The sequence below is a fragment of the Eulemur rufifrons genome, chromosome 30, assembly GCF_041146395.1.
Source record: "Eulemur rufifrons isolate Redbay chromosome 30, OSU_ERuf_1, whole genome shotgun sequence".
Taxonomy (NCBI): Eukaryota; Metazoa; Chordata; class Mammalia; order Primates; family Lemuridae; genus Eulemur; species Eulemur rufifrons.
The window spans coordinates 115,338,840-115,361,445 of NC_091012.1; positions in this window are offsets into that span (position 1 = coordinate 115,338,840).

Here is a 22,606-nt window from a genome sequence, read left to right on the forward strand (position 1 = left end):
GACATTCTAAGATAAACAAGGACTGAGGGAATTCACCAAGACAAGACCAGCCCTCCAAGAAGTACTCAAAAGAGAGTTGCACATGGACCAGCACAAGAAAGACCCACGAATGTAAAACTACTCAAGAGCTAAAGATCAAATTCCAGCTACCACAATGGCTTAAGAGAGAAAACATAGCAATGAAGTTCTACCCAACAAGCTGAACAGAAATCTGTCCCACTTATCAGTTCTCTCAATAAATGTGAACGGCTTGAATTCCCCACTCAAGAGACATAGACTGACCCAATGGATAAAAAAACACAAACCAAGTACCTGGGGTCTTCAGGAAACTCACCTAACCTGCAAAGATGCATTTAGACTGAAAATAAAAGGATGAAAATCAATATTTCAAGCAAATGGTGGCCAAAAGAAAGATGGTGTGGCAGTCTTAATTTCCAATAACTTAGTTTTTAAACCAACAAAAGTAATAAAAGACAAAGATGGTTACTATATACTGGTTAAAGGCACAATTCAACAAGAAGACATGACTATACTTAACATATATGCACCCAACTTAGGTGCACCCAGATTCATAAAGCAAAACCTACTTGATCTGAACCAAATGATAGATAACAATACTGTAATAGCTGGAGACTTTAACACCCCACTGACAGTACAGGACAGATCCTCCAAACAGAAAATAAACAAAGAAATAATGAACTTAAATAGAATGCTAGAACAAATGGGTCTGACTGACATCTACAGGACATTCTACCCAAAGTCCATAGAATATACATTCTTCTCATCAGCTCATGGGACATTCTCTAAGATTGACCATACCTTAGGCCATAAAGCATGTCTTAAAAAATTTAAAAAAATAGAAATTATACCATGCATCTTCTCAGATCACAGCAGAATAAAAGTAATAATGAATCCAAACAGAAACCCTCATTCCTACTCAAAGTCATGGAAGCTAAACAACTTTCTCCTGAACAATTATTCTATAAAGGAAGAAATCAAGATGGAAATCAAAAGCTTCTTTGAATTAAATGACAATGGAGATACAACTTATCAAAATCTATGGGACACAGCTAAAGCAGTCCTGAGAGGATAATTCATATACATAAATGCCTATATCAAAAAGACACAAAACTTGCAAATAGACAACCCAATGAATAGACTCAAAGAGCTGGAGAAAGAAGAACAGACTGACCCCAAACACAGCAGAAGGTGAGAAATTACTAAGATCAAATCAGAATTAAATGAAAAAGACAACAAAGAAACCATAAGGGAAATTAATAAAACAAAAAGTTGGTTCTTTGAAAAGATAAACAAAATAGACACACCTCTGGCTAGACTAACCAAGAGCAGAAAAGAAAAATCTCTAATAACCTCCATCAGGAACATGAAAGGAGAAATCACAACCGATGCCACAGAGATACACAATATCATCTATGAATTCTACAAGAATATTTATGCACACAAACTGGAAAATGTGGAGGAAATGGACAAATTTTTAGAAACACATAGCCTTCCCAGGCTCAACCAGGAAGAAATAGAGTACCTGAACAGACCAATATCAAGAACTGAAATCGAAACAGCAATAAAATACCTTCCCCAAAAGAAAAGCCCTGGTTCAGATGGGTTCACACCCGAATTTTACCACACATAAAAAGAAGAACTGGTGCCCATCCTACATAAACTATTCTCCAATATCGAGAAGGATGGAATTCTCCCCAACACGTTTTACCAAGACAACATAACATTGATACCCAAACCAGGAAAGGATGCAACAAAAATAGAGAACTACAGACCAATTTCTCTTATGAATATAGATGCAAAAATTCTCAATAAAATCCTAGCAAATTGAATCCAAGTGCTTACCAAAAAAATAATCCATCACGACCAAGTGGGCTTCATCCCAGAGATGCAGGGGTGGTTCAACATACGTAAATCTATAAATGTAATTCACCACATAAATAGAAGCAAAAATAAAAACCATATGATCCTCTCAATAGATGCAGAAAAAGCATTCGACAAAATTCAACACCCTTTTATGATAAGAACACTTAACAAAATAGGCGTAGATGGAACCTACCTAAAAATGATACAAGCCATATATGACAAACCCACAGCCAACATCATACTGAATGGAGAAAAATTGAAAACATTCCCACTTAGAACTGGAACCAAACAAGGCTGCCCACTGTCCCCATTACTTTTCAACATAGTATTGGAAGTTCTTGTGAGAGCTATCAGGCAAGAGAGCAGAATCAAGGGAGTCCAAATAGGGAAAGAAGAGATCAAACTCTCACTCTTTGCTGATGATATGATGTTATATCTGGAAAACCCCAAGGATTCAACCAAGAGACTCCTGGAATTGATTAACGAATACAGCAAAGTCTCAGGTTACAAAATCAATAGACACAAATCAGAGGCATTCATATATGCCAATAACAGTCAATCAGAGATCCAAATTAAAGACTCAATACCCTTCAAAATAGCAACAAAGAAAATAAAATATCTAGGAATATATCTAACTAAAGAGGTAAAGGACCTTTATAGGGAAAACTATGAAACACTGAGGAAGGAAATAGCAGAACTTGTAAATAGGTGGAAAACCATACCATGCTCGTGGATCAGAAGAATCAACATTGTTACAATGTGTATACTACCCAAAGTGATCTACAGATTCAATGCAATCCCTATTAAGTTACCAACATCATTTTTCACAGATGTAAAGAAAATAATTATACACTTTGTATGGAATCAGAGAAGACCCCGTACAGCAAAAGCAATTTTAAGCAATAAAAACAAAATGGGAGGTATTAATTTGCCAGACTTCAAACTATACTACAAGGCTGTGGTTCTTAAAACTGCCTGGTATTGGCACAAGTACAGGGACACAGACCAGTGGAACACAATAGAAAATCCAAATATAAAACCATCCTTATATAGACACCTAATCTTTGACAGAGCAGGTAAAAACATACTCTGGGGACAAGAATCTCTATTCAATAAATGGTGCTGGGAAAACTGGATAGCCACATGAAGAAGACTGAAACAGGACCCACAGCTTTCACCTCTCACAAAAATCAAATCACGGTGGATAACAGACTTAAACCTTAGGTGGGAAACGATTAGAATTCTAGAAGAAAATGTAGGAAAGACTCTTACAGACATTGGCCTAGGCAAAGAATTTATGAAGAAGACCCCTAAGGGAACCACAGCAACAACAAAAATAAATGAATGGGACCTGATTAAATTAAAAAGCTTCTGCACAGCCAAAGAAACAGTCACGAGAATAAACAGACAACCTACAGAATGGGAAAAAATTTTCGCGTACTACACATCAGATAAAGGACTGATAACAAGAATCTATTTAGAACTCAGGAAAATCAGCAAGAAAAAAATCAAACAACCCTATCAAGAAGTGGGCAAATGACATGAATAGAAAATTTTCAAAAGAAGATATAAGAATAGCTAACAAACATATGAAAAAATGCTCAACATCCCTAATCATCAGAGAAATGCAAATCAAAACCACAATGAGATATCACTTAACCCCAGTGAGAATGGCCTTTATCAAAAAGTCCCAAAACAACACATGTTGGCATGGATGTGGAGAGACAGGAACACTCATACACTGCTGGTGGGACTGAAAACTAGTGCAACCCCTGTGGAAAGCATTATGGAGATACCTTAAACACATTCAAATAGACCTACCATTCGATCCAGCAATCCCATTATTGGGCATCTACCCAAAAGAACATAAGTCATTCTATGACAAAGACACCTGTACCCGAATGTTTATAGCAGCACAATTCACAATTGCAAAGATGTGGAAACAACCCGAATGCCCATCAATACAGGATTGGATTAGTAAATTATGGTATATGTATACCATGGAGTATTACTCAGGTATAAGAAATAACAGTGATACGACATCTCTTTGGTTCTCTTGGAGAGAGTTGGAACCCATTATATTAAGTGAAGTATCCCAAGAATGGAAAAACAAGCATCACATGTACTCACCAGAAAATTGGTTTCCCTGATCATCACCTAAATTCACATCTGGGAATGATACCAATCAGATATCAGACTGAGGTGGGGGGTGGGGGGAGGGGATGGGTGTATGCCTACATGATAAGTGTGTCGTGCACCATCTGGGGAATGGTCACGCTTGAAGGTGCTGACTCGGGGAGGGGGAGGATGCGAGGAGGGGTTGGATATATACCTACATGATGAGTGCAATGCGCACTGTCTGGGGAATGGACATGCCTGGAGGTTTGACTTGGGGGGACAGGCGGTACGTGGGCAACGTATGTAACCTGAACTTTTGTATCCCCCATAATAAGCTGAAATAAAAAAATATATATAATTTGACCCAGCAATCCCATTACTGGGCATATACCCAAAGGAAAAAAGGTCATTCTGTAACAAAGACACATGTACCCGAATGTTTATAGCAGCACAATTCACAATCGCAAAGATGTGGAAACAACCCAAATGTCCATCAATACATGATTGGATTAGTAAGCTGTGGTATATGTATACCATGGAATATTACTCAGCTATAAGAAATAATGAAGATACGACATCTCTATGGTTCTCCTGGAGAGAGTTGGAACCCATTATATTAAGTGAAGTATCCCAAGAATGGAAAAACAAGCATCACATGTACTCACCAGAAAATTGGTTTCCCTGAACATCACCTAAATACACATCTAGGAACGACACCAATCGGATATCAGACTGAGGTGGGGGGTGGGGGAGGGGCTAGGGGTATGCCTACACAATGAGTGCATTGCACACCGTTTGGGGAATGGTAACACTTGAAGGTGCTGACTCGGGAAGGGGGGGATGGGGGGGAGGGACATATACCTACATGATGGGTGCAACGCACACTACCTGGGGAACGGACACGCCTGGAGCTCTGACTTGGGGGGAAAGGCGGTACATGGGCAATGTATGTAACCTGCAATTCCGTATCCCCCATAATAATAAGATGAAATAAAAATAAAATATATATACATTTTTTATTTATTCAAGCTACTTTATCACTTTCTCAATGAAAAGGATTTTAGCTCTCAATTACATGAGTTACCTTAAGAGAAACCATTCCAAATTAAGGTGGATTTATGGATATTTTTCCCAATTAACAAAAGTAACAAAATACATGTCACAAGTGTTATAAAATTATATGGACTTTTATCTATTTAAGGGACTCTATGCCTTTGTATAAATTAGTTTTATGAGAACAAGTCATATACCCTTCATGAAAATCAGGTTTAATTTACGTCAGAGAGGAGAGACTACTGAATCAGCTTTTGGGGACTTAAATTCCTGTCCTGGTTCTATCACAAATAAATGACACTACTTGATACAAGTCAAAACCTGAGCTCAAGTTTTAATCTCTCTTAAATGAGGGAGTTGCACCAGTTGATCTTTGGTTTCTATTCCAGCTGTAAAACATTACTTACCTACAATTATATAAATGTTTATTTTTTAAAGCTTTAACAAATAAGCAAACAAATTTATTGAAATTAAAATTAAAATAGTAAAAGTTCTTTAAAATGTGAATTTCCCAGTATCTCTGTGTTGGATTCAATTCTATGGCAACAATATATTCACTTAAAATGATCTTACTATATGATTTGGATCAAGTAAAGAATAATTTTATAAACTTTAGAAGTTTGTTATTTAAGGGACATATATCTGATTAGAAAACAGGAAACATGTGTTCCTATCTTACTTTCTCGCTTCACCGACTATGACTTGTGGCAATAACCCTTAACAAACATTAATCCCTGTTGTAATAAATGGGGGCCTGTGTTTTATGAGGTAATTTGAGCATTTGCTAAGTATAGAATCAACTTACTTGTTCCTTGCAACTCATGATGTGAAGTCTAATGGAAACATCTCCTTAAGAATTGTATTCTCCTTACTCAATATTTGTATTTCTTTATCTTCAACAAATGTTTGTAGATGTACTATTATGTGGAAAGAACTGTTCTAGAGACCATATTTTCTCAGTTTATCTACTACATGAAGGAATTAAAATGAATTGATGAAATATACTTTTTGGATGCTTTAGAACCTCTTTATTTGAAATGAACCATTGGAAACCTGAGCCACCAAAAGAATGCAGTATTGTGCATTGGAGATGGGAAAATTAGAGACCAGTAATATGAAGATAAGGAAGTAAAGTAATATTATAAGATTTAAACTATAAAATTAACATACTGGGTCTGAGAAGAAATATATGATTTTGCAAATTTAAGATATAGATATGACCCCAAAGTCTTGTCCATTAAATGATTAAATGAATTAATATGTAAAAAAGCTATTGTTTATCAGTCATTGAGCATCTACTACAAGCCACACACTGTTGCAAGCAATTGAACACAATTATAAAGAAAACAGACATTGTTCTTTTCTTCCTTGAACTGATAGCAATTATAATGATTGATTGATAGGAGAAACAAAAGAAGGATATTTATGCTCCAAGGAGTATTTCAATATAAAATATAATTATTCACCATGGAAGCATAAAAAAGGAGAGGCTAGAGAAAAATATTGAATAAATGCCTTCATCTCTATTCTGTGAGTAAGGGATATGAGTGTGGGGGTAGATATATCTGTACTTTGGAGATAAATATACTAACCATTAAGATGTTTCAAGTAACTTCCTTTGTTCCAACTCCATGTCACCCAGTAACCTTACAATTGTACTTTGGTTTCCCAAGTAGATATGTCTCCTGGGAGAAAATATGATGAGCAGTATATCCAAGTAACTGAAGTCCATTTGAAAGTAATATTTATAAATGTAATTGAATAATTTTTTTTAGTTTCATCCCCAAATTTCCCAAATTTCTTATGATTCTAAGGTTGTGATCCATAACTCCAAAAACAATGACCTCTGAGTTTAGAAACTAATAAGTAATATATAGCCTGAAAGCCTACAATATAATCCTGTAGCTTGGTGACCCCCTCAAGTTCTTTTTACTTCCTTGTTCTTTGTGCAAGGGTGGTCAGCCTTCCCCACTCAAAGGTCCTTTATTGTCTTGCTGCCGCTCTCAAACACTCACTCAGCATACACTGGATAGAAGACATTAATTATCTTGGAGCCCAGCTGTGATTTGCTTGAGTCCAGGCTCTTCATTCCTGAAAAAAACTCTGTGTGCCTCTCAATGAGTAGGCTCCTGGTGAATTCTTGGAGGAAATTATCCAAGAGGAATTCCTTGGAAAATGTTCAAGGCACACATCCATTTACTCTATGGACAAAAGAAAGTTGGACTTTTATCCTCAGCTGCCCTACCCAATGTTTTCCATAATATGTTTAGAGAATCACTGGTCTTTAGAGATGATCTTGGAAAAATAGGATTTGTGTTGAGATAAGTTTGGGAAGTGTTACATACACATATTCTTCCTAGCAGCTTGCAGAGAATGTTAGCATATTCAAAATTCAATGGCAGAAAACAGAAATATTTGTTGTTAACATTTGTGGCACTAGCATTTCATAAAAGTATTTCACCAAAGAACACATTTCCCTCTCTCTCACCACAACACACACACACACACACACACACACAGGCACACACAGAGTCATAGAAATTGAACTGTCTGGGGGATGGGCATGCTTGTAACTCTGGCTTAGGTGGTGCAAAGGCAATATATGTAACCAAAATGTTTGTACCCCCATAATATTCTGAATTAAAACTATCTCGATATATTGAAATACTCATTCCTCTAAGTGTAATTGGGAAAAAATCCAAATGGATTCTTTTTTTTTAATCAAATAATAAACTATTTTTTGTTTGGTGCTGTTCCTTGCTTATCAGTTAGGGTCCTGGCAGGAAACAGAATTCATCATTTTAATGAAGGCACTAATAGAGATGTGTATGGTGTTAAGGAAAAAAAAAAAACAAGATAGTTGGTGTTCAGAGAGGAACAACAGCATGAAGCTTTTACCACGTCTAGAGCTGAAGGGCAGGAATGAAACACTTTGGAAAAGTGTTTGTTACCAAAAAGGTGAATTAGGCTAGGGGCCATGGCTCAGATATCTAATCCCAACTCTTTGGGAGGCTGAGGCGGGAGAATTGCTTGAGGCCAGGAGCTCAAGACCAGGCTGGGCAACATAGTGAGACCCCACCTCTACAAAAAATTAAAAAGAAACCCCAACAGGTGAGAGCTATCACCTTGGAAGTGGGCCTGCCCAGTGGGAGAGCTGATCATGGAGGGATTCAGCAATTACCCAAGATGTGGTTCTGGAGCAGGCAAGGAGTGAGGAGATATCCCTCAAACTTTCTTCTCCTCATTGATATGTAATGTTTGTCTTTGGCTGACTCAAATAGAAGCCAACAAGGGAACCTGGGAGATGCAATTTGAATGGGGTAACATTCCAAGGCGAGAGTGTAGAGATGAGCACAAAATGAGGCTAAATGTGTGAGCAAACAGAGAATGACTATGGCCTATCCTGTATGTAAGCCCTACCTTCCTAAGATTGTGAGTACCTTGAGTCAGGTACAATATCTTACACTAACATATCCACAATAAGAGGTCACAAATAACCCCTTTTGTTTCCCTGCTTAATAATTTAAAATAAGTGCTTCATATTGCAAGAGGAATCTTTCAGAATGTTTTGCTATTGTTGTTTTGCTTTATTTGTTTTTGCCTTGAAGTGCCATGTTCTTATTGAATTAACTGTCTACATTCTAAGTCTACATGTATTTGTGGTTTTATTTTAAAGTTATTTTGTGAAGAAAATGTTAGATCAAATATGATGAGTGGCATTATAATGATGCAATCTTGAGGGTTCTTTCTAGTTCTTTATGAACCTTCCTAATTCTGTTCAGGTTTGTACTTTCTAAATTAATCCTTATGTTGCAATGAATACCTGGGCCTTGCCTTACCAACTCCTTTTGGTCAATATATAAGATAAATATCTTATGTATCAGGGTCTGATGCATGGTCAGAATTGATTTTGGTCTCATGTATCTTAATTTTGTACTACAGTTTATGACTTCTTTAGTTTGTCATCATCTTGCAAGAAACATACTGGGAAAAATATAAATTTTATCCACTGAGGCAGAAAATGTGTTGGATTTGGTATTCCTTATGTTGCCCAATACTCTTTTCATGCGAAAGTAGATATAAAGCAAAAACTTGAATCATAATTTAGTTCACAGTGTGATCAGAATAGCATGCAGCTGACATTTGCATTCTTAGCCCTGATTCAAAGTCAGTGGTGTGATTATGGGAGAAGTACTTTACTCCTCTATATATCAGATGCTGCATCAATAAAATATGAGAATTGAACTGCTTTATATTTAATATCACTGTCAGCTTCTAATATTCTTAACCAGGAAGTGAACCAAAGGTTTCTGAAGCTTTTTTCTTCCAGTCTATACCCTATAACATAAAAAATGGAAATAGACGAGAAGGTGACATTGCATTATAAAATAATTTTTATTTCCAGAGAAAAAGTTGTTGATTCATTCTGTTCAAACACTGTTCTGTTACTAATTAACAAAATAAATAAATAAAACTTGTTGAGCAATAGAAGTTATTAAACTTGTGGTTTTCCCTTTGCCTGGACTGAAAAGTAATTTCTTAAAGTTTGTTCATAATCTCAGGTCAGCTGAGCCAAATCAATTTTTTGCCCCTTTCCGCTAAGCACAAACACTTCCTTGCAGTAACTGTGACGATCACAGCATCTTACATTTGGCTGATAGTCTCACTGTAAATGATGGTGTAAATATCCACTAAGAGTTCAGGAATAATGAAAATAAACTTGAAGGTGGAACTAATAGCCTCTTTGTGCTACTTGGCATCAATAGATCATAAAGTAGTGCCATCAGGAAAAATGGTCAACAAGAAGAGGAAGAGAAATGAATGATGAGAGACCCTAAAGAAAGCGGTTGGATTCTTGCTTTGAAGAATCTAGTCAATTTATTTTTAAAAGTTACTTGATAGTGAAAGAAAGACAATTCCTTGCTCATTATGTTCAACTGTTTTTTCTATTTTCCTTATCACTCGGAACTATCAAAATTATACTAAAATTTTTAACAATTATTCTTTTCAGTAAATATCTCTCACTGAAAAGATTTTATTTGGTCATAAAATATTTTATGCATTTCAAAAACCACAATCAATCACAGCCAGACACAGACATTTGAAACTGACCGTAATAAACTGACAGTTAATTTAGTCTATAGGACGATTTGAAGCTCATCTTTGCTTTCCTCAGCTCCTCATTTTCATTAAGAAACTTCCTAAGGTCTAAGGGGCATGCATCCCTAGAATTTATTCATTCTTTCCAAAATTTCAATTTATTTCTTTATATTCTTGGTGAAATTATTAGAACCAACCTCTCCCTTGGGGATGGAGAATAGCACCTTAGTTATGAAACAGTTATGAGACTGTTAGCCCTTTAGTATTATATGAGTTCGATAATTCTCAAACTCCATGGGCTTTCCTTTTCTCAATCACTCCCATGAGGGATAAATGAAAGATTAAGCAATATTGAAGGATCTTGGAGTCTGTTTTCTTTAGAAGCAATAGAAGGATTCAAGGGAAGTAAGACATAGGAAGGAGAGAAGTTGGTGAGGAATGGGGAGAGGGAGAAAAGAAGGATGAGATAATCTTAATTTACCCATTATTACTTCTTTAATTGAAGAGTTTATTAGTGAGTCCCTTAGAAGGCAATGGCTTCTCTTTATCACAGTTTTGGTAGATAGTAACAGAGTGTTATGTAAACAGCAAGAACTCCCTGAATATTTTATTAAAATGAGCAATGGAGGCACAGGCAGGTTAGTTACATGTTCCCAGAAGTTTCATATTCTAACTAAATTTTGCAACAAATGTGAGTGATAAAAAGATATTGCTCTGGTTTTAAAAACCATATTTTAGGCCCAATATGATGTTTCAGCTACAAGTTAGTTTACATCTCCTGGATTATGTTAAAGGACAAAATTATTCATGACAATTATTAAAGACAGTAAAGCAGAATTTATTTAGAAAAACCACCACAGTGAGATTCTTTTTGAATAAGGGAGAGAGATTGTGTTCCACTCTCAATACAAGGACAAGTGGAAATTTATAGCCAGGGAGCAGAGTGAAGGTCGGTCAGTGGATGGAAAATTACTAAGAGAAAATATTTAGGGTACGTGGGATTCTTGATAAACCAACTCCACAAGAGTATTATTGAAGGCAGGCCATGGTGGTAAGATATAGAAAGTAAGGGATAAATGATTTCATAAGATATCAAAGGAGTGGGTTGGTGGGGGGTAGAGGGGTGTTTAAAAAAAAAAGATATCAAAGGAGGCCAGATACCAGGGGTAGGGGATGAGGAATTTGGTCAGATGTCAAGGGTAAGGGATTTCTGCTAAATTGACACAGCATAATTCTTGCTAAAATTGGAGTAAATGGTCCAAGGACAGAGCCTAAGGGCAGGGACTACTAGTTAGAAAGAGAACTCAGAGGAGCCTGACTCAAGGTTAGTCAAAGGAAAGAGTCTTTGTCAATTACTAAATTTAATAACATATATGTCACTGAGCTCTACAAGAGCAAAGACACTCTAGAACTTAATAACAAGTTTCCCAACCTTTAATGGTGCATAAAAATCACCCAGGGGACTTGTTAAAATCAAGATTCTGATTCAGTAGGTTTTGAGTGGAGCTTGATGGCTTATATTTCTAACATGCTCCCAGGGGAGGTTGATAAGGTGCACCTACACACATATTTTGACTAGTGAAAGGTTATTGCTTAGAGTTTGGAGTCAGGAAGGTCAGAATTTGAATCAAGGCTTATTCATTTATTTTCATTTTATTTTGGTAAATGTAAGCTTCTATGTTTCAGTTCCCCAATCGGTAAAACTAAAGTTAAAATACCTCTCTGATGGAATTTTTTGTGACTATTTAGTACCCACTATTAAATATTGTGGGTATTAAATGAAATACTTAGAACATGTACATGGTAAGTTCTTTACAGTCAGTACTTTCATTTTTAGGTAAAATGGCTTATTTAGCATAGATTTCTGTTTATATAATAGGATGCTAGACAATATGAAGAGTTAATTTTTTCTGACAGGATTTCAGACCTTTTAATGTATTCGTTTTTATTCTGTTATCTAAAGCAAAAAGATAGAAGCACTAGAGAGAGATGGAAATTCCTCAGAAAATGGATGAGTGCCCTTGAAGCACTCAGCTCTCAGGAAATGGTCTGCTTTCATCCTATCAAATAACATTAAGCTTGTCAGATCAAAACAAGTGCAGGGCCATAGCAAAGACAGAAAAAAAATCTAATGCCAAGAAGGTACAATTGGGCCTTTTTAAAAGAACAATGCAACAAAAACCTAGAGGTTTAATTATGAATGAAATAATCCCATATTACAGGATGAAAAAGTAGGAGAGTGCTCATTATTTCCTAAAACAGTATGTCCTGACATCCATAGTGGTTTCTTTATTTGCTTTATCTTTTCAGACCCCATAGCTCCCTCCTGTGTCTATAGTGGAATTGGACTTTTCCCATCTGCCTGTGCTATGTCTCCCTATCAGGTCCACAAACTCTACACCTGAGAGAACTTCACTGTATGTATTTCCCAGTCATCAAGTTGAAGTTAAAATATTTTATAGTCCCTGACAAGTCACAGGAGAGTACTGGGAAGGGATTTTTCAGAGTAAAGTGCCAATAATTATTCAAAATAAAGTGTGTATTTATTCATTTCTCCCTCTTTTTAAATATGATGTTTTCAGTTATAGAAACTAAACGTGTCAAGTAATTTTGTTTTTACTGACCTATTTGGAAGCTATTGACAGAGTCTGCAGTCTACATCCTTAAAATTAATTCATACATTTATCAAATGGCTATGTGTAATTTATTATGCAAAGTATCACAAGAAAAAAAATCACCAAAGACCCAGTGCCTCTCTCTAAGGCTTATAATCATGCATGGGAGAGCTATGTCACAGAAAGAGCATGTTACCTTAATCGTGATTCTGACTCTGTTTCTAATTACCCATATGATCTCTGGGCATGGTGGCTATCTTCAGGCGGGGGACTACAGTTACCCCACATATGTAATGAAGAGAACAGACTGGGCTAGTGTTTCCCAAATTTGAGTGGTTGCAAACTCACTTGGGGCATTGTTAAAAGTACAGATTCCCAAGGTCCTCCTCTGATGAAGTCGACTTGAGGCAGCATCCAGGTATCTATATTTTCATTAAGCACCCTCTCAGGTGATTCTTTTCATCAAGCAAGTTAGGGATACATGAAGACATATACTTCCTAAGTTTGTTCTATATAGAATATTCTGTAATTTCGTGATTTCAAAAATACCTACAATCCAATGAGATGTGTAGTAGCATATAAATGATATGCAATTGCTACTGGGGTTATTAAAGAAGAGACTAATTCTATCTTAAATGATCAGGGAAGGATATAACTTTTAAAACTGATATTATTTTAATACAAAGGAAAAGAAGAGCAAGTGGGGGTAGAGAATGAAAATGATAAAGAGTAATAAAAGTAAATGGAAAGTAAGTTTGGCAATACACATTTTATTTTTTAAAAGCATATGGATTATTTAATGGACCAGCACAAGGTAAAGCTGAAAAGATAGATTAGTTTATATCAAGAAGCAGCTTGAATTGTGGCTAATGTGTTTGAACTTAATGTGTATATAAATGCAACCCACTGAAATTTTTGATCAGCAAATATTTAAGACAAATTTTTATATTAAATACAGAATATATTAGAAGTAGAAGAAATGAAGATAGAACAGGGATGCCACTGATAAGATTTTTGGTGGTTAAAATATGAAGTGGTCACTGACATGTACACTGAAATTAGACAATTTGATTGTGGTCAAGGGAGAGGGTCAAAGGACAGTTTCTTCCTATGTCACTCCCAACAGGGTGGGGAGGAGCTTGCTGAGTAAAGAAAACTGACCTAGGGAGAAACTGTCCTTTCCATCTCAAAATTCAATGAGGCAAGCAGATTCAATTTTATACATTTTGGAATTTTATATCTCTTTCAAAAATTAAAATATGTTTTTAGGAACAATGCAATCATATTTCTAACACCCTCTTACATGTCTTTCTTTCAATATCATAGTGTTTGATAATATTGCATGGCCCTGTCAACACCATTTTGTCTAGTTTTGCATAGACTGGGATTGTTTAGGAGAAGGCATGCTTTCAAAAGACTGGCAAATAATCCCAAGATGTACCATTTTTCTCCTTCCTTCCTTTCTTAGTCAATAATATCTATAGCTTAAGAATAGTAAAGTCTGTCATAGGTAGTTTTTATCTCTGCCCTGAACTTAGCTTTGACTAGAAATTCTCCCTCATTGGTTTGCTCCTTCCCATATATCTTGGCATATTACATCTTTTAGGAAGTGCTTGGATGTACACACCACAATCATTGCCAGCCCTTCCCATGACTCTTGGCTCTTATTTTAGTCCTGAAAGGTCTCTGGCAGGCATGAATAGGACCATTTATGAGCTATCATCAAATAGTACTAATCATGAGTCACCTTGAACCTGACAATCCCGAAGCATCACCAGTGACAGAAGAGGCAATACTGGAAGGAATGCCAGAAGAATTTGTAGTATAACCATTCTGGAATACTATTTACTACTTCTTCCTATTGTAGGTTTCAGGATTTTGTAAAATATGTGGGAACTACTCACTAATTTTGCTACTGAGTTTATAAAGTGAATTCGAAGTAAAATTGTCCTTTGTATTTCCTAGGGCTGCCATAACAAATTAATACAAACTTGGTGGCTTGAAACAACAGCAATTTATTCTCTGACAATTCAGAAGATCAGAAGTCCAAAAATCAAGGTGTTGGCAAGGTTGATTTTTTTCTAGGGGCTCTGAGAAACCATCCCATGCCCCTCTCTTAGCTTCTGGTGGTTGCTAGCATTCCTTGGCATTCCTTAGTTTGTGGCAGCAATAACTTGAATCTTAGCCTCTATCTCCATAAGACCTTCCTCCTGTGTCTCTGTCTCCTCTGTGTCTGTGTCGAAATTTCCCTTTCCTTTCTCTTATAAAAACACAAATAATTGGATTTAGTGCTCACCCAAATTCTAGGATAATTTCATCTCAAGATCTTTAACTAATGACATCTACAAAGACTCTATTTCCAAATAATATCACATTCCAAGATTCTGTGTGGACATGGATTTTGGGGAGATATTCTTCAACCCACTATAGTATCTGTCTATACCTGTTGTTTTCAAAACTTTTTTTCTTGATAAAAACTCACAGAGAATTATAATATATAAAACCTACAAATATAGAGTTGATATTTATCCTGGAAACTCAAAACACTAGGCCTTATACTTACTTCCCATAGTTATTTCTGAAGTACCACTATAAAATTTAAGGACAACATGGAAAGAAATTTAGAAATTAATGAATTATAATAATGTCTACACGTATTATTTATCTCAAAAAGTAAGGAACCTACATTTGGAAATTGCAATTGCAATAAAGAACTATCTAGAGGTCCAATACAAATTCAATATTAGTAGAATGTAAGTTTCTACTACTGGACATTTTTTAATTCCAAATGACATGGAGTAACACCTTGGTATATTTTCAAATAAAACTTTTAGGGTCCCCTTTGGTACAATTTATTGGAGATCCTCTGTATCTATAGCTAGTACAAATGTGTTGAGGGTGAAAATGCTAAAATTCTTGTGACTATTGTTAGGGCTCAGAAAATGATACCTCAAAAGTTTCGTGCTTCAGCACACTAAACTCCTTGAACTAAAATAAAAAGGCCTCAGAATCAAGAACTTGCTGACATCTCCTGTCTCTTCCCCTCCACCAAGCATAGGGAGGGACTCATTCTGGAATTTCTTTATCTGACCAAGGAAATTTCTTTCCAAAGGAAATAAAATTGTTTTAAGACTCCTTCCCTGGGAGTGTCTTCAAATAACCGGGAAAAATTAACCACGGGAGAAGAGAAGAGCCTAAAAGTCATCACTGCTCCTTGATAAACTTTTCTTTTTTTATTTCAGCATATTATGGTGGTACAAAAGTTTAGGTTATGTATATTGCCCCCCCTCCCCCCGCCCAAGTCAGAGCTTCAAGTGTGTCCATTCCCCAGACAGTGTGCATTGCACTCATTATGTAGGTTCATTTATTTTTTTTAGGGCAACTCCCAGAGATTGCCTGGGAGACTTCTGCATAATAAGACAACTTTTGTTCACAGTGATTTTCAGTCTCTCACCATCAGGTAACTTGCCAGTCCCATTCAGTTTTCTAAGAGAGATTTATAAGATAATGTCTGCCTTCTGGCTCCATTCAGTTACCCTAAAGATCATTTACAACCTCTTAAATTGCCTATATCTCCTCCACTTCGCTCTTCCCTATGAAGAGAATATTTAAGCCTCAACCAACTGGCCCTTTTTTGAGTCTCATGTTAGTGGGACTCCTGTGTCCAAATGAACGTTAATAAATTTGTATGTCTGTTTCACCTATTTTTCTGTCTATTGTCAGTCATTTCGGTGAAACTTCAGAAGGCAGAGAAGAAGTTTTCCCTCCACTTATACACTGTCTTATTTGTGGCCATATGTCTAATGCATAATTTAGTGCTTGATTGATATTATGGGATCAATGAATATAAATGAATTAAGGAACGGAGGGATTTTATACGGTAGCGTCAGATATTAAATTCCATGTCCTTACAGTAGAAGTTAGAAAGATACTTTAGCTAATTTTTAGTCAAGTACAGTTATATTATTTCTTTTATAATCTAACATCTGTCCTGCTGCTTCTGATTTGCTTCTTTGTATTATGCAGTGATCTTGCTCGAACATTGTTTATGCTGGGATTGCAGCTTCTTTTTTCAATGAATTTAATAGCAGAAAATCTTCAGGTTTTTTTTTTCACTGTTTTTGTAATTGCTTAAAATTCAGACATTAAACAAAGAAATACTGCTCAGGATGTATTCTTCCAGTGAGCTTTCCAATTCACTTCTGCTATTCAGGCCTGCTCTAATTGATAGCACTCTGTTCAATCTCTTTCTTAATCATCAATTTTTCTTTCCTGAAGCCACAGAAAGGGTCTTACAAAAATATACATTGACAGCACAAATTCCATCTTTTAATATTTTAACTGAAAATGCATTTCACTCTCCTTTAAGCACAAGTATGGATTCTATGTAGTACTATTAAATATACTAGATTAAATAGAAGTAGTGAATTTAGTTCAATGGTTTTGTAATTTAGCCATTTTACTCCCAAATCCACATGTGCTATCTGAGAAGAACAAAACCCTAAAGACACAATGCTTAGCTATATTTCTATTACCACCAAGCCGATTCTGTTTCTATGTGTGGGATGTGGGACCTGTACCTCTTCAACATGCGAGGTGGTACCGGACCTCAAGCATTATAGCTAATATGACACTGAGGTATAACTTCCCTCAAATTAACAGTCCTCCCCAACCCATCGACCCCTTTTGAAAAGTTAAATGCTCTATGGTTTCCAGATAAATTTTGGCTGTTCGTGGGATGAAGGCACTTAAATGTGGAACATCTAATGTGTACTTTGAGCACCATCCAGTGGCCAAAGCGTATTCTGGAAATGATGTATGCGTTCTTTTGGAATTGGCTGTCATGAAAGCTGGAGGAAGGAAAATGTGAGCTGCCGAAATACAACTGATACTAATTTGGGGTTAAAATTGTCATAGAATACCTAAAAACAAGTTCTCAAAGTTACAACAGTGAGATTTAACTTAAGCAAAGAGAAAAGGCAAACACACACACACACACACACACATACACACACCCCAACCAACCCAGAACGTAAAATAAGAAAGCAAGTAAAAAATAGTAAAATGCGTGTGTGGGAGGGCTTAAGTAAGATAAAGGAGAAACAAGAGACAAAGAAGAGGGAAGAAAACAAATTAGGGACAAATATAATGGATCTAGTGTCATAGGTGGCAGTAATGTATGGAAGGGAGAAAAATAATTACATTTCTTAACTCTTAAGTTTCAAATATTGCATACCTTAACCTTAAGTCTCACAGATACTTAATGGGGTATGTATCATCATCCTACTTAAAAGATAAAAAACAGGGGACATGTAGGCTTTAGGAAAACTAATTAAGAAACCTAACTCAGTTTGACCTGATCGTAAAACTCAATATCTTGCTTTAAACTGTTCCAGAATATTACTAAAAGACACCTATTTACTATACTAAAACAGCAGTTCTCAGCTGCACATTGGAATTAACATGGAAGTATTAGGACATACTAATGCCTAGATCTCACTGAAATAGATTTTTATTTAATTGGTCTGGGGGCTATGGCCTGATAATCAGGGATTATCCTTGGGTGATCCTCATGTGCATCAAATTTTAAGGATGCCTCTACCTAAGTACTTGAATTTCTTGCCCACCTCTCACTAGTTATGTAGGTCAGCATGTTCCTAAGAAATTGTAATGATTTTTATCAACATTATATCTTTTAATTTAAAATTTCAAATGTAATTAATTGAACAACTTCATAAAAGGGGATTTTCTTTCAGATCATTCATGTCAGAAAGTTTGTACTTTTTTTATAGTTCTCCTGGCACCAAAATGTATTTCTTTTTCTTTGTGATTTATTTCTAATTGAAAAACAAAATTGCATGCATTCATGGTGTACATGATGTTTTAAAATATGCATACTTTTAAGAAGAATTAACAAGAATTAATGTGGTTGGCAATTCTCTCCCCTTTTCTCATATCTGGAGGCCACTCCTGTCCTCTTTTCTTTAGTAAAGTGAACTGTATCTTTATCATACAAGGGATAGAAGACACCATCTATTATTTTTTAGGACTGTTTCTGTCCAATGAGATGGAATTTAGCCACCACTGCCACCCTGACAGCAATTTCCCCTTCTTCAAGTGTCTAGGCCTTTTGCACACACTCGGTTTATCTGTCAGAAATACCGTTGCCCTTTTCTGTCAAAATATAAAGTGAAAAAAACTTTCTTCCACTATTCCCTATATGCAGCTATTTCATATCAAATATATTATGTTCTCAGAGGATTTATTGAGATATAAAAAATAGAATGGGATTATTCAGAAATCATGGCCTAATTTCAGAGTGTCATTGTACTGATGAGCTATTTAATAGCAAACATATGTGTGTTTTTCAAGGACCAAATCTGGTGAAGCTGTTTGCCAAATACACATCTGTATTTACTTATATTGGTTTTTTGGTCTCTTAAACAAGCTGATTCATCTCCTAGGCCACATTGGTTTGTTTTGAATATGTGTAGGACTTAAAGCACTGTGCAGTACTTCCAGTTAGGGTTGCCTCTTATCTCTGCTCTACTCCATTAAATCTCACAGACGGTAGTGCATACCACAAAACAATGGCATAGAAAAAGAAAAATACAGTCAGCCCTCCATATCCATGGGTTCCACACTGCAGATTCAACCAACTGTGGATCAGAAAAGTTTGGGAAAAAAAATCCAAACCAATAAAAAATAGCAATACAACAATAAAAAAACAGATTTTAAAAATATAGTATAACAACCATTTATATAGTATTTACATATTATTAGGTATTATAAGTAATTTAGAGATGATTTAAAGTGTGTGGGAGAATGTGCAAAGATGATATGAAAATATAGCAACATTTTATAAAGGAACTTGGGTGTCCATGGATTTTGATATCTGTGGGGGTTTCTAAACTTAATCCCCTGTAGATACCAAGGGACTGCCGTATATTTCCAAATTTCATGTTCAAGGATCCCAGAGTTTCTGTCCAGCTATAAAATAATATATAAGCATATATAGTTCTACAAATCATCAAGATTAACAACAAAAATATTATAAAGTTATATTTAGGACACATTAAACTTTTAATAGTGTCTTCTAAAGAGTTTTGGTAATGCTATGATTAAGCAAGAAATAAAAATAAATCCTTCTATAAAATCAAAACTGAAAACCTCAAAATCCCATTTTTAATAATCACAATTTCAAAACAATGTTTATGCTTTTTATTTCAAGTATGCAAACATTGACTATATATGCATTAGAAATCTTTGTATTTCTTTTATTACTGTTAACTACAAATTGAATACTAAGCAAAGGGGTGTGTGTGTGTATGTGTGTGTGTGTGTATATCTTGGTGCTATCATAATTATTATGGGAAAACACACACATACACATGCACACACATATGGTAAGGCCAGAAAAAGAGCCATTAATGACTCTATGGAATATATGTGTATACATGAGGGGCCATACTATCATTATAATGTCTTTAAAGTATCCAATTGCTAACATTTATGAGGGTACGCTAGGAAACAAAATATACTTCATTTTCCCTAAGTGAAAGAATAGATTTTTTCCTTAGACTTGGAATCATTTTCAGGCACTTGCCGATGGCATTATGTTGAGCAGTGACTATATTCCTTCATTGGTTATTTATTGTTCACTTTCAACACTTCACTTTGATTTATTTCTGCCTTTTCTCTTTCAATAAAGGATTTGATGTAAATGTACATTATTAAATAAATTGAGACACATGCATATTTTTAAAGGGTAATTTGGAAAGCAACATTGCTTTGAAAGGGTAAGTGGGAAGGATGATAAAGTAACTCAAAGCACTTAAAAGAAAAAAATCTTAGAAAGAAGTTGAAGATGAGAAAATAAATGCCTTTTATTTAATAAAATAAGAAAGAACAAGGCTAAAGAAAGTAGACTGCCAATGCTCACATTTCAATTGCATGGTGCTTCATAGTACACAATATTGTAGTATGAGTTCCCAAATTAAGTTTTAGCCTAATTCTGCTACCACAAAATACTGTGACTTTGGAAAAGTCACTGAACCTCTCTTGGCCTTGTTTTCCCCTTAGGTATAATGTGTTTTCATTAGATAAGTGATGTTCAAACTGAAGATCCTCTAATGGTCAAGAACACAGACTTTGGAGACATAAGGCCAAGATTTGAAACTCATTACTGACATTTCCTAGCGGTGTGACCTTCTCATGTATAAAGCAATATACTTTCCTCATGAAGTTCTTGAAAAGATTGAATATGTTAAGCTATGTTAGGTGCTTGAGGTAGTGCATGGTACCTGGAAATCGCTACATTAGCTACTATTGTTGTTATCATTGCAAACTGTACTCAGCTGAGCCAAATGTCTCCTTGGCTCTTCCTCAGGGGCTCCATTGGGTGACCAGGAGAGGAAAAAGTGCTATTAAGAATATGACTATGTGAATAATGCTGCAATGAACATGGAAGTGTAGCTATCTCTCTGGCATACTGATTTCATTTCCTTTGGATATATACCCAGAGTGGAATTTCTGAATAATGTGGTAGTTCTATTTTTAGGTTTTTGAGGAACCTCCATTCTGTTTTATATAATGGCTGTACTAATTTACATTCTCACCAACACTGTACCAGGGTTCTCTTTTCTCCACATCCTCACCAACACTTGTTTTCTTTGGCCTTTTTGATAATAGCCATTTTAATAGGTATGAGGTTATATCTCATTGTGGTATTAATTTACATTTCCCTGATGATTAATGATTTTAAGCTTTCTTATACCTGTTGGCCACTTGTATGTCTTCTTTTGAGAAATGTATATCCAGGTCCTTTGCCCATTTTCAAATTAGGTTATTTGTTTTCTTGCTATTGAGTTGAATTCCTTATATATTTTGGATATTAACCCCTTTTCAGATGTTTGCCTTGCAAATATTTTCTACTAATTCCTGGGTTGTCTTTTCACTCTATTAATTGCTTCATTTGCTTTTTAGTTTGATGTAAGTCCATTTGTCTACTTTTGCCTGTGCCTATATTTGCTTTGCCTGTGCTTTTAGAGTAATATTTAAAAAAATCACTGCCTAGACCAATGTCATGGAGCTTTTCCTCTATGTTTCCTTCTAGTCATTTTATAGTTTCAGGACTTATGTTTATGTCTTTAATCCATATTAAGTTGATTTTTGTATATGGCGTGAGTTAAAGATTTAATTCTTTTGCATGTGGATATCCAGATTTTCCAACATTGTTTATTGATTGAGGAGATTGTCCTTTTTTCATTGTGTGTTCTTGGCACCTTTGTCAAAAATCAATTGACTATAAATGTGTGGGTTTATTTCTGGTTTTCTATCCTGTTCCATTGGTTGATGTGTCTGTTTTTATGCCAGTACCATGCTGTTTTGATTACTGTAGCTTTATAATATGTTTTGAAATCAAAGAGTGTGATGCCTCCAGATATGTTCTTTTTGCTCAAGATTGCTTTGGCTATTCGAGGTCTTCTGTGATTCCTTATAAATTTTAAAATTGCTTTGTCTATTTCTGTGAAAAATGTCATTTGAATTTTGACATGGATTGCACTGAATCTGTTGATCATTTGGGGGTAGTATAGATGTTTTAACAATATTAATTCTTCCAATCCATGAACACAAGATTCTCATAGTTATTTAAATTACTTTCTTCAATCTTTTATAGTTTTCTGTATACAGATATTTCACTTCCTTGACTAAATTTACTCTTAAATATTTTTTGGATGCAATTACAAATGGGATTATTTTCTTAAATTATTCATGAGTGTATCAAAATGCTACTAATCTTCATATGTTGATTTTGTATCCTGCAACTTTACTGA